At 34.5% G+C, this 13,769-nt stretch overlaps 1 pseudogene; it reads left to right on the forward strand.

Moving 5' to 3' along the window:
* The first annotated feature begins 206 nt into the window (after nucleotides 1–206).
* Nucleotides 207–7,162, forward strand: LOC112721038 (UDP-glycosyltransferase 79B30-like; annotated as a pseudogene).
* Nucleotides 7,163–13,769: the final 6,607 nt, after the last annotated feature.

The following is a 13,769-nucleotide window of genomic DNA, read 5'->3' on the forward strand; positions in this document are numbered from 1 at the left end:
AGGTTTACATTGAGTAAAGAACAGGGTTTAGGCTGCAGCAGATGGTTTACGTTGAGCAAAGGTCATAGAAGGTTTACGTTATATGTAATGCGTGAATCACAAACGATTTGGAGATTGGAGGAGGCGTCTATAGCAAAAAAGAATTGGATAACATCCATGTATTTTTTACATGGATGTGGAGCATTATTGATTTAATAATTATCTGCATGGATACATGTTCCTTAAGCATTGACATGTATTCATGGCTAGCCCTTGGTCATCAAACTCCATTCCTCTACCTATGTAACAAGTTAGCCAAAAGAGGCCACATAATCACATTATTTGCGCCCAAAACAGCACAATCCAAGTTAGTCCATTTCAATCTTTATCCAAATCTCATCAAATTCGTCGCCGTCGCGGTTCCCCACGTGGACAACCTTCCACCGAACGCAGAAACCACTTCAGACGTTCCTTACCCTCTGCACCCACTCATCATGACAGCAATGGACTTAACCCAAGGTGACATAGAAAGTGTATGTATAATACCCACACTTAATTGGCCCTAGGATCACTCACTCATATAAATGACGTTATCATATTTTTCATCTCTTAAACTCACTAACACTTATAATAATAAGGAGAGAATTTTTCGAAACAAACACTAAGTATTTTGGTTCATAGAGAGATCGATAACAACATACATATGAAGCTTTTATATAAGCAATGCTTCCTACTAATATAATAATTTATGAATTACAACTCAATTTTGTAATGATCACTATTTTATGAGTTGGCTTCATGAATCTTCTTTCAACTTGTATTCATGTAGTTTTCATAATCTTCTAATTTGCTTGACTTCCAATTTCAATTCAATTTGATTTTGAATTTTTTCAATATTGTAGAATGTTGTAGTTGTACTACTCTCTTGAATGTTCTTCAAAAATCTTCAAGCTTCCAACATCTTCTAGTAAATAGATGATTATTGTTTTCAACTCAAACTTTGTTTCTTCAATTCTTTAACCATGTTTCATGAAAGTTCTAATCCATGCAAGTTGATAGATAGCACAAGAAGTTTGTCAAATCTTGGTGATGAACCATGAACTTGTAACCACTTTGAATTCAAATTGAATTTTGCCTTTGACTTTTCTAAACTTTTGTTACTTGCATACCACTTGATTTAATTTTCTAACATTGCCTCCCTTAAATCAAGCTGTAGAGTTTATCATTCCAAGCATCCTCTTCAATTTGTAAAATGACTCGGTCTTCAGCGGTTTTGTAAAGATATCTGCAACTTGGTCTTCAGTGGGACAGTACACAATAAAAACTTCTTTCTCATTTACCAATTCTCTAATTTTATGAACCCGAATATCAATATGCTTTGTTCTTCCATGAAATACTGGATTTTTGCAAAGTGCAATAGCTGACTTGTTATCACAAAATATTGTTGTTGGAGTACTTTGTTTCTCATTCAATTCCTCAAGAATTCTTCTTAGCCAAATTGCTTGCGTTGCACAATTTGCTGCTGCTATATATTCTGCTTCTGCTGTAGAGAGTGCTACTACTGGTCGCTTCTTTGATGACCATGAAATTGCACCAGAATCAAGATAAAATACAAATCCTGAAGTACTTTTTCTTGTTTCTATATCTCCAGCCTAATCACTGTCAGTGTAACTGACAAGATTCACTTCATTAGTATTTTCATAATAAATACCATCATTTAAAGTACCTTTGATATATCGAAGAATCCTTTTTGCCGCTTGCAAATGGTTGGTACAAGGCTCCTCCATGAATCTGCTAAGCAAACTAACCCCAAACACAACATCTGGTCTAGTCGCAGTCAAGTACCTTAGACTTCCAATCAAGCTTTTGTAGTATGTGGGATTTACTGCTCTTCATTTATCTTCTCTTAGTAACTTGAACTTTTCTTTGACTGGAGTAGGAACTGGCTTTGAATGTTCTATTTGAAATTTCTTCAAAATATCATTTGCATATTTCTTCTGAGAAATGAAAATACCATTATCTCTTTGAACCACTTCAATGCCAAGAAAGTAAGACATCAAGCCCATATCTGTCATTTCAAAGTGCTTTATCATAGCCTCCCTGAATTTTGCAATTATCTTCAAATTGTTCCCAATAAAGATCAAATCATCAACATAAAGACACACGATCAAGATATCTCCAAGTTCAACGAACTTGGTATAAAAAGTATGCTCAAACGGACATTTTCTGAAACCATTCTCAATGAAATAAGAATCAATCTTCTTGTACTATGCTCTTGGTGCTTGCTTTAACCCGTACAAAGCTTTCTTCAATTTGTAAGCTTTATCTTCTTTTCCAAGAACTCCATATCCTACAGGTTGCTCAACATATACTTCTTCTTCTAAAGTGCCATTTAGAAATGCAGACTTAACATCCATTTGGTGTATCTTCCACTTATTTTGAGACGAGAGTGAAATAATCATACGAATAGTGTCTAATCTAGCAGCAGGAGAAAATACTTCAAAATAACCGATACCTGGCTTTTGTTTGTATCCCTTAGCAACTAATCTTGCTTTGAAACGATCAACTTCACCACTGGGTTTGTACTTAGTCTTGTAAACCCACTTTACTCCAATCGGCTTCTTATCTGCTGGTAAATCTGTCAAATCCCATGTGTCATTCTTCTCAATGGCATAAATCTCCTCATCCATTGCTTTCTTCCAATTGTTATCTTTAGAGGCTTCTTCAAAGTTCAACGGCTCACAATCTGAAAATAGAGCAAAATTTATGATTTCTTCATCGGACGGATCGTTGTCATTGCCTACTTCATAATCTGCTAATCTAGCAGGTAGTCTCTGCTCTCTTTGAGATCTTCTAGATGATTCTGGTTGTTCGGTTGTGTCAGGTTGCCTTTCTTCTACTTTATCACATGTATTTGGAATTATAGTCAGCTGCTTTTCTGTCTTTGTGTTCTAGTCCCACTTGTCTTTCTCGTCAAACGTCACATCTCTGCTGATGATCACTTTCTTTGATTCTGGATTATACAACTTGTATGCTTTTGAGTCTATGCAATAGCCGATAAAGATACACTTTTTGCCTTTGTCATCTAACTTCTTCCTTAATTGATCTGGTATGTGGGCATAAGCTATACACCCAAAGACTCTGAAATGATGGATGAAAGGCCACTTTTCACTCCAAGCTTCCTCTGGAGTTTTATCACGAACACTCTTTCTTAGACACCTATTTAAAATATGAACTGCTGTTGCGACTGCTTCTACCCAAAATTCTTTAGGCATTTGTTTTGATTTGAGTATGCATCTAACAATATCCATTATGGTTCTATTCTTTCTTTCAGCAACTCTATTTTGTTGAGGAGTATATCTAGTTGTTAGTTGGTGTTGAATTCCGTGTTGTTTAAAGTAGTCTGAACATGCAAGATATTTTGTTCCTCTGTCTGTTCTAAGAATTTTGATTTTATAGCCACTTTGTTTTTTGACAAACACCTTGAATGTCTTAAAGACATCACATGCTTCTGATTTTTGCTTTAGAAAGTATACCCATGTATATCTACTAAGAGCATCAATAAAAGTGATAAAGTACCTACTACCACCGTTGCTTGAAATTTCTACAGAATAGAGATCTGAATGTACAATTTCAAGTAATCTTTTAGCTCTCTATGACTTTTCTGTAGGGAATGGGTCTCTGTGCTTCTTTCCCAGTTGACAAATCTCACAAACACAATTGGGAATATGAATCCGTGGTAGACCAGAAATAAGTCCTTTTCTTGACAGGTAGTTTAGGCCAGAAAAATGAAAATGCCCAAACCGCATATGCCACAACCAGTTATCATCAAGTATCATAGAACTCATGCAAGAGGGATTAACATGTTGAATTTTTAATGGAAATATTCTGTTTGAAGTCATCTTTGCTTTATCTATGAATCTTCCATTGTTTTCAAACACAGTGCAACATCTACGATAAGTTATCATCTTATATCCCTTTTCAGATAATTGCCCCATACTCAGTAAATTGTATTCAAGCTCAGGAGCATAGAAAACATCAGAAATATAACTCAGAGAACCATCCTTCAATCTAATTGGTATGTGCCCTTTTCCTTCAATAGGGATCTTTGTACTATTACTGAACTTTAATAATAGTTTAACTGAATCATCTAATGAAGAAAATAACTCCTTTCTACCAGAAGCATTATCCAAGTACTATATATTTTCATCTCCAGCACATGAATTACTTGTAAAAAATAAAGTTTGAGTACCCGGATTATCATCAGTATTTTGATGCTGATTTTCTGCAACGTGTGCTTGATTGTTATTCACCATTTTAAATCTGCAATCTGCTGCTTTGTGTCCAAACTTTCCACAAATGAAAGCAATTGAAATTGGTTCTTTTTTGATAAAAATTGCCTTAACCTCTTCCTCGGTTGACAGGCCTGAAATTCGTTCCACCTCTTCCTTAATTAGGTGGTGTAAAATTATTGTAACTTCCTTGGTTGTAATTGCCACGACCTCTACCTCTGAAACTTCCTCTACTTCTACTTTGAAAATTAAAACCACGACCTCGTCCTTCTTGTGTATGACTTGATGCTGCAACATTGTTTAAATTCACTCAGCTTTTCAGGGCTTCCTCGGTTGATTTTTCTGATTTCTCCAGTATTCTACTGATGTGGCTTTTCATGGTTCCTTGCAACTCTGCAATCGTCATGGTATCCATATCGTGGGACTCTAGTATCGTAGTCACATGGTCATACTTTATCGGCATGGTGCGAAGAATTTTCTCCACCACTTTGCTATCGGGCATATCTTCTCCATAGACTCTCATTTTATTGACAAGATCTGTAACACGAATAAAATATTGCTCAACAGTTTCTGAGCTAGACATCTCGTACCTTCCATATTCTCTTCTCAAAGACTGTAACTTTGCTTTCTGAGCTTTATCTACGCCTTTGTATGACAGCTTCAACGTGTTCCATGCTTTCTTTGCACTTTTGGCATTTGCTATTTTGCCAAACATCGTATAATGTACTCCTTGATGAATTTGAGATAGCGCTAATTGATCTCTCCTTTGTTGGGCAGCATCTGCTCCTTCTTCCAAACCCGGTTCAATAAAATTTCGCAGGTTCTGGGCCTTCAAATGGGTAGACATCAAAGTCTCCCAATAACTATAATCAAGTTTCCCATCTAACTTGGGACCGGACCACACAATATTAAAAGTGTTTGCCATATCGACTCTTTGAATAAACAACTATATGAGAACTCTCTCACAACTCACAAACTCCCAAACACCAAGCGTTGGATTAACCAGCTCTGATACCAAAATGTAAGTATAATACCCACACTTAATTGGCCCTAGGATCACTCACTCATATAAATGACGCTATCATATTTTTCATCTCTCAAACTCACTAACACTCATAATAATAAGGAGAGAATTTTTTGAAACAAACACTAAGTATTTTGGTTCATCGAGAGATCGATAACAACATACATATGAAACTTTTATATAGACAATGCTTCCTACTAAAATAATAATTTACGAATCACAACTCAATTTTGTAATGACCACTATTTTATGAGTTGGCTTCATGAATCTTCTTTCAACTTGTATTCATGTAGTTTCCATAATCTTCTAATTTGCTTGACTTCCAATTTCAATTCAATTTGATTTTGAATTTCTTCAATGTTGTAGAATGTTGTAGCTGTACTACTCTCTTGAATGTTCTTCAAAAATCTTCAAGCTTCCAACATCTTTTAGTAAATAGATGATTATTGTTTTCAACTCAAACTTTATTTCTTCAATTCTTTAACCGTGTTTCATGAAAATTCTAATCCATGCAAGTTGATAAATAGCACAAGAAGTTTGTAGAATCTTGGTGATGAACCATAAACTTGTAACCACTTTGAATTCAAATTGAATTTTGTCTTTGACTTTTTTAAACTTTTGTTACTTGCATACCACTTGATTTAATTTTCTAACAGAAACTTATCTTTGCCAGCTTAAAGCTGATCTTGTTTTCTATGATTTCACTCATTGGATGCCATCATTGGCAACGCGTTTAGGACTCAAGGCCATTGACTTTTGTATTGTCAATTCTGCCATGATAGGGTACAGTGTTGTACCTTCAAGATTCTAAAAAGGGGACGACCAAACAATGAATGATCTCATGAAACCTCCTCTAAGGTACCCTAATTTATCTATCACATTTCACGTCCATGAGGCACGAGCGTACGCTAATAAGCGGAAACATGTGTTTGGGAGCAATGTTCTTTTCTATGATCGTATGTTCATTTAATTTCCATGAGTGAAGCCGATGCAATAGCATTCAGAACTTGCAGGGGAATTGAAGGGCCTCACCTTGATTTCGTAGAGGAACAGTTCAAGATGCTTGTGCTTCCTACAGGACCAGTGATACTAGAGAAACCAAACTCTGCATTGGATGAGAAATAGGCTTCTTGGCTTGGAGAATTCAAACAAGGCTCAGTGGTTTATTGTTGTCTTGGAAGTGAGTGCAGGTTGAGGCCAAACCTGTTTCAAGAATTGTTGTTGGGTCTTGAACTAGTTGGCATGCCTTTTCTTGTAGCTTTGAAACCCCCAATTGGGTTTGATTCAGTTGGAGACGCGCTACCAGAAGGGTTCGAAGAGAGGGTTAAAGGAAGAGGGATTGTGTATGGAGGGTGGATCCAGCATCAATTGATATTGGAACACCCTTCTGTTGGATGCTTCATTACACATTGCGGGTCAGGTTCTTTTCAGAGGCATTGCTCAATGAGTGCCAGTTGGTGTTGCTTCCAAATGTTGGTGACCAGTTTCTGAATGCAAGACTAATGAGTAAGAATTTGCAAGTTGGTGTGGAAGTGGAGAAAGGGGAAGACGATGGATTGTACACTAAGGAAAGTGTGTGCAAAGCAGTTAGTATTGTAATGGATGATGAGAATGAGACAAGCAGAATAGTCAAAAGTAACCATGATAAGATTAAGGAGGTGTTGCTTAATAAAGATTAAGTCTACTTATATTGATGCTTTCTGTAAGAAGCTTCAAGAGATACTTTGAAGGTTTTTTCATCTTTCTTATTTTAATATGTATTTTGAGGTTCTAATGTGTTGTATTGTGAATGTGTGCTATAATGTAGGTGTAATATTGAGAATTTGATGTACACCAGATTAGTATCTGATTATCGTTTTATCTTAAATTTCTTCTAGCTTCTATTACTTTCTCTAATGATAATTACTTGAGTTAAATTACACACTTTTCTTCTTAACTTTTTATCATTACTGATACTCATTTAAGGAAAAATCATAATTAACAGTGAAGCTACTACAAAAGTTGATTCCGGTAGTATGTGCTCATTTTTTTCTTTAGCAAGTCTTGGGTTCAAAATTATACTCTTGAACAAAATTGACTTTTGTAAATGATATCCATATTTTGCAGTGAATCCAATATTTATCCAATATTTTATAGTAAAGTTGAAGCTAGTAAAATATACACCAATTAATTTACAGCTAATACTTAAATCAATATAAAGAACAACGAGAATGGAGGAAATCACAAACAGACTAAGAAGGTGAATGAATTTAATTTTCAACTTGTTGTATGATCCAAGTAATGTTAGAAGCAAGTGAACTCATAGTTTTTATCTTGATTCAGAAAGCTGGTACAGAATCGTAGTTTGTAAAATTCTGAGATAGAACATAAACAATACTCATAAATTATAAAGAAATATAAAAAACAATTATAGCTTCATTTGATGCCATTCCACAATCACTCAAACTTATTAAACCACTCTTCTACCTTAGCCCATGACAACAATAAAGACGTCTCACGGCCCACAAATTCAGCCCAACAAAATACATAAATTCAATTGTAATTTTAGTCTTTATCTTTATCTTATCTTTATTGTTGTCATGGGTTAAGGTGGAAGAGTGGTTTAATAAAAAATTTGAAGAATTCAAGGAGATTAGAACAGAGCATAACATAGTAAATTAGAAAAATAACATAGTTGAATGCCTGAATCATATGTTAATATTATGTGCTATAGCAGAGTAGATTCAAAACTTAACAAAGCAGATTAAAAGATAAGAAAGCAAATTCAAAGCAGATTTAAGCATGACAAACAAAGCAGTGAAAGCACAAGCACAAGAGAACAGATAGTAGAGGGAGAAGAGAGGAGACTTAATTATCTTTGTTTAAATGCATGGGGTTAATATGTTTTGTTTTTAACCCTTCATCACTTTGTTTAAATCATCTGAGGATGGAACAGCAGCACTTAATTATCTTTCCAATCTTGTGTTTGTGAATCCGTGAGACTCATTAGTCATAGTCACTTGTGCAAATTAATTAGATTTCAAAGCAAGGAAATAACAAAGATCAATTAGTGAGTGAGTGACGATAAGAATGAAACCATCAATTAATTTGCCCATGCATTATAATATAACATGATCAGTACAATTTTTTTCCTCAACTATACATAACAATATATTAAGAAGAACAATATCACTATAACAATGAGGCATATCTGTATTCTAACTTCATATTAATTTATAAATTTCGCTAAAGATAATACAGTATGCTTTGTCTTTATAGTACTTGTTTAGATGGTCATTAAGTTGATAAATTTTTTTTTTTAGCGTATTTGGTAAATTTTCTAGTAATAAAAATAAAAACACTAAAAAAATAAAAAACATCTTTTTAAAAAGCTATAATTTATATTTTTTTAAAAGATCTTTTTTTCTTAAAAAAGATATTTTTCACATAATAAATAAGCAAAAAGTACTTTTATATTGTTATGCCCAAACATACTGTTATGCAGATTTTTAGTAAATCATGGTTGGTTCGATATCTAATATCTGGGTACGAAATCTACTCTTTTTTTTGTGAGTACCGGTTTTTAAACATGCACCAAAGATTTTGTTCTTGGATGAAAAGATAAAGAAAAACTTGAAAAGTAAAAAGAATTTAAACAACTTGAAATAAAAAACACAAGAAGTAAAGTAAATGACCTTTAAAATTAAAGAAAAGCAATAAAATATCTTCAACAGGGTCGAAGGACTTTGAATTCAAATACAATGCAGAAATGTTAAAAGAAGAAAAGAAAAGGTTTGCCAAAGGAAAGTAAATTGCAGAAAAGGTAATAAATTGCAAGAAACTTAAAAGAAATGTAAAGACATAGAAGGAATCTTACAGAAAATAAAACTCTTTGCAAACTCAGAAAGTCTCTAGGAATGTGAGTGTGCGAGAGTGTTTTCTGAAACCGAATTCTAACATTTGTTCCTTCCAAACTTTATCTATTTGTAGATTTTTTTTCAACCAATCAAATTTCATTATATGCTCCATATGTGAGAAATCTGAGCGTAACCATTCCCGCCACTTAATGATGGATAATCGTCTTCAACTAACTTGATTATTAACCCTATTATTACTTCAATTGCTTAATCTGTTTCGACAAGCTTCATCGATCAAACCTATTTTCCTTATCGATAACCCTCCTTCGATGAACCCTAAACCCACTGACAGGATCCAAACAAGTAACAAGTAACACCTTCGATTTTGACTAACTAAATTAATGACTTTATCTTTTCGACTAACTCAAGTACATCACGTCCTTTGAGGTCGATTCTCTTTCTTTCGATCTATACACTTTACCGATCTACCAAATTATTCAACCAACAATTTGCCCCCTTAAATCGACAACTTCTAACTAATCAAAAATAAAAAGTTAGTCGATTCGAAAAAGTTTAAATCTAAAAAATGTTTGAAGCCCATAACTGACACCAACTTGGGAAATCGCTACACTCATCATATCCATTACATGCACGTCCCATGATGCACACTTCCCATTGATTCCGGACGTTCAACTTCCTACTAGCTTTATCTTTTCAGCCTCCCTCTATAAATATCTCATTTCATTAATCTTTTAAACTTTTTCTAGAAACTTTTTCATAACGCTTTCCTTTCTGTCACAACACCATTATACCCCCCTTTATAAACCTCATAGATTTCCTATATTGCTCTTGCAAGCAAAAAACCTCTGTCTTTTCTCAAAATTTTTGCACTGCTCTGAGGATTCAACTTCGTTAACTCTTCTTCTCCAAGGTATTTTCATTCATTATATATGTTTATGTATATATATTTTTTATCAGAAAGTACTCTTCTCTTTTGCTTCACTCATATTATTACTGTGATTTTCTAGAATCGCCATGGCCACAAGTAGCAACTCTTCTCCTTTCAATAAAAGAAAAGAAACACTGGAAGAAACTCCGTATGCGAACCTTCAAATTTTAGCTCAAGACCACGATGTTATCATTGAAGACCTAGTTGATGCTGCTAATGCACAAAAAATTCTCTTTCCGTTTGCCGTTAACAACCAAATGTATTGTTTCTTGAGCCCTCTACTTTCTCCATCTAAAATTAATAAAGTTCTTTTTTCCCTTTTTCTTCTTGATCAAGAACTATTGATAAAAAGAGACATGTATATGGCTCCCTTTGATGACCATACCAAGGGATTTCAAAATAACCCAAAAACTTCATCCAAAAGTATTAACTACCTGGCCTGGTTCAAAAGAATCGAACAAAAGAAAAAGGATTTCTGGGCTTGGCGTGGTATATATGATCGGCTTCAATTGTCTCAATACCAACTCACCACCCACCATTGAATGATTGGAGCCATTCTGTACTTTTAGAGTCAATCGACTAACAATCTGTATTTACCATGTGGGATGGTTGGTCCGATTCTATTCGATGTGGCAACTATCACAAGACTACCTCCTTCAGGGATCAATATTTCCCCCGACATGTAACTCATCTTATAAAGAATTCATAAAAAAAACAACATGGGACAAGGTGACAATCCCATTTCTGATGATAAACATGTAGCTTTTTATGCTTTTGCCTGAATGTCGTTGTCTTTTGCTCATGTAGTGTCACTATGCAAAGACTTTATCAACCTCTTACTACTTTGATCCATGAAAGTTCATTAGTTTTGTGCCTTTTCAAATTACTCTTAGGCAATTTATACGATGAGCTCGGCTACATGGTCACAAAGTCTCCGCAATCGAACTCCTCTTAGTGTAGGAGGACCACTTTGGCTCCTCCAATTGTGGTTGAATTCAATTTTTGAAAAATTTATGGAAGTTGATGGCATCTGACTCTTAGCTTTGAAACCAACCTTTCCTGGTCCCAAAGTTGGAGATCTTTTCTGGGCAGTTTTCACCAAATTCTACCACGCAACTTCTTTTCAGAATGAAGATCTCAACTTTGCACCTTTTGTTGATTGCAAATGTGGTCCAACATGGTTTCGAGCATCGAGGATCTCCAAGACTAATGAAAAAGTATGACGCATAGCTGGAAAAAACTGGAGTAATTACACAACCATCCAAGTCTTTACTACTGGCATCCCCATGTACAAAGAAGATCAATATCAAGTTCCTCTACTTGCTCCTCATTTTGTGGCTCGACAAATGGGATTCTCTTAAGCTTTACCAGCTTCTTTTGGTTCAAAATTGTAAAGCCAACTTGGCCAGAAAATTTACAATTTCATGTCACTTATAACTCAAGAACTAAAGCATAACAAGGGTCCTCGATCTAAATATGAAGCAGTTGATTTTATTCCTAGTCATTATGTGACAAAATCCTTCCTTGCTTCGTGGCAAAAAATACTATTCACAGTACAACCGCAGTCTTGAAGAAACCCTCCAAGGTATGCTAAGAGTTTGCCTGACCATGGGTGAAAAACCTACCAGTATAGCCATCTCAAAACGAAAAGTAGAGTCTTCGAAAGCTCCAAGAAAGAAATTGAAAGCTTCAAATGCTTCTTCTACAGCCTCAAGTTTAGCAGAGGTATCACAACAAATCTAAATACTTCCACACACTTTATACATATTAAATACTAATGTTATTTAAATAAATACTTCTCTTTTTAGGCCAAACAACAACACACAAAAAATTCTGTCAATTCTCCATCGAAAGATTCAGGTACCAGGAATTCTCCACCATACACTAAAGATTTCGAAACTGATCCTGAAGGCATCTCCTCTAGCTTTTACAATATAGCAGATTCTGAAGCTACCAAGGTATTTACGCTTCCTTTTTGTGTTTTAAAAGTAATTACTAAAATAGTTTCACCCTTATTAAAAGAATTTATAGGTAGGAGGCAATACCTTCTCCAAAAAAAAAAAAAAAAACTGAAACTGGACCTACCATCCATCAACTATCCTTTACATCTTCGAGTACCAATTCAACTTCAACACCAATGCTGAAAAAGAAAGGACAACAAATGATGATCTCAATTTTCTGTAAACTGAGAACATCGTTAATCCACCACCAACTAAATATGACATCATTATGATTACTTCAGCCAACAAAGCCGAGCTCACACTCTTTGCACAAGATCCAATTTCTCATTTGCTTCAAACTGGGATTGCAGAAATCAATAACCAAAGAGAAGAACCAATCGATCTCAATCAAGATGATGATATCCTAAGTGAACTTCTTAGGGCCATCTTGAAAATCTTCAAAAGCAAAGAGGCTGGGTTATCAAGTTTTGAAAAGAAATCGATTCATCTGGATCAAAGCCCACAAATTTCTAATCCCCTTGAAAACACAAAGAATCAAGGTTTGACAAAAACTTCCGTCAATCCTGATATATTTGGGCTTCTTCAAAAACTAAAAATACTGCTTTCTAATCCCGTCGAAGCATGGTTCTCGGAAGATGGTCTAGATGCTGCACTTAACCAAATTTTAAGCTCTAATATTTTTACCCAGAATCCCTTTGATCATGCAAACCACTTGTGTCTTTCATCGATCATACCAAAAAGCTTTTTTCATGTCAGGATAAACTTGAATTCCATAAAAAAAAAAAAGAATAAAAGAAATCAAAGATCAAAGCATCAAAGTTGAAGTCCCCTTAGTTGACAAGAAAAGGTATCAACTTATGAAGCCACTTGACTATGGCTTCTGTTGAATTGGATCAGCTAATTAAGAGAGAAGACGAACTCAAAAAAGAACTTACTAAAATTAGACACAACAAATCTCTTCTTCAAAATCCTCTTGAAAAGCTCCGAAGTAGGAAAATATTGCTCGACAAAGAAGTCCTTTCTTTATCAAAAGAAAAGAGCGATATGGACAATCAAACTTCGCAACATCATGCTATAGAAAATGAGCAACTTTAAGAGCTTCAATTACTTGCACAAGATCGTACAAAGATAACAGAGCAACCGGACCAACTCTTACAACTCTATGAAGATTGAAGGCTTGGCATGCCAATTTTTTTGTAACTAAACAATTTCTTTTGAATTCATAATACTTTGAATTTGCCTTTAGACTTTTAGCTTCGATCTTAATTACTATCTTCAAAACATCGATACTATTTAATTTTCCATTTATCAATTTGATTTCAATTCCAGTATCAATATGCCTAATTCAATATGCATTTCTTGAATACAAGTTGATTACTTGAAAAGGCCCTACCAATTAGGGGACCACTTTCCATAAACTCTTGATTTCTTATCAATTAGCAAAATAATTTTTAACACTAATTCACCGATGCCAAAAACTTTTTCTTGTACTCGTCGATTCTAGATACGAGCTATATTCTCTTTTTGATGAATAAGATTATCGAGTGCTAAAATGTTCTCATTATCTAAGTTATTTAATTCATCAAACATTGCATTCTAGTAATCTTTAACTAGCAATTCATCTTGTCTCATAACTTTTATGGTATTAAGATTGATTTCTAAAGGTAAAATTACAACATGGCCATAAACTAATTTATAAGGAAATGTATTTATTGAATCTCTTGGTGA

This window comes from Arachis hypogaea, chromosome 11, assembly GCF_003086295.3.
Source record: "Arachis hypogaea cultivar Tifrunner chromosome 11, arahy.Tifrunner.gnm2.J5K5, whole genome shotgun sequence".
In the NCBI taxonomy this organism is placed as follows: Eukaryota; Viridiplantae; Streptophyta; class Magnoliopsida; order Fabales; family Fabaceae; genus Arachis; species Arachis hypogaea.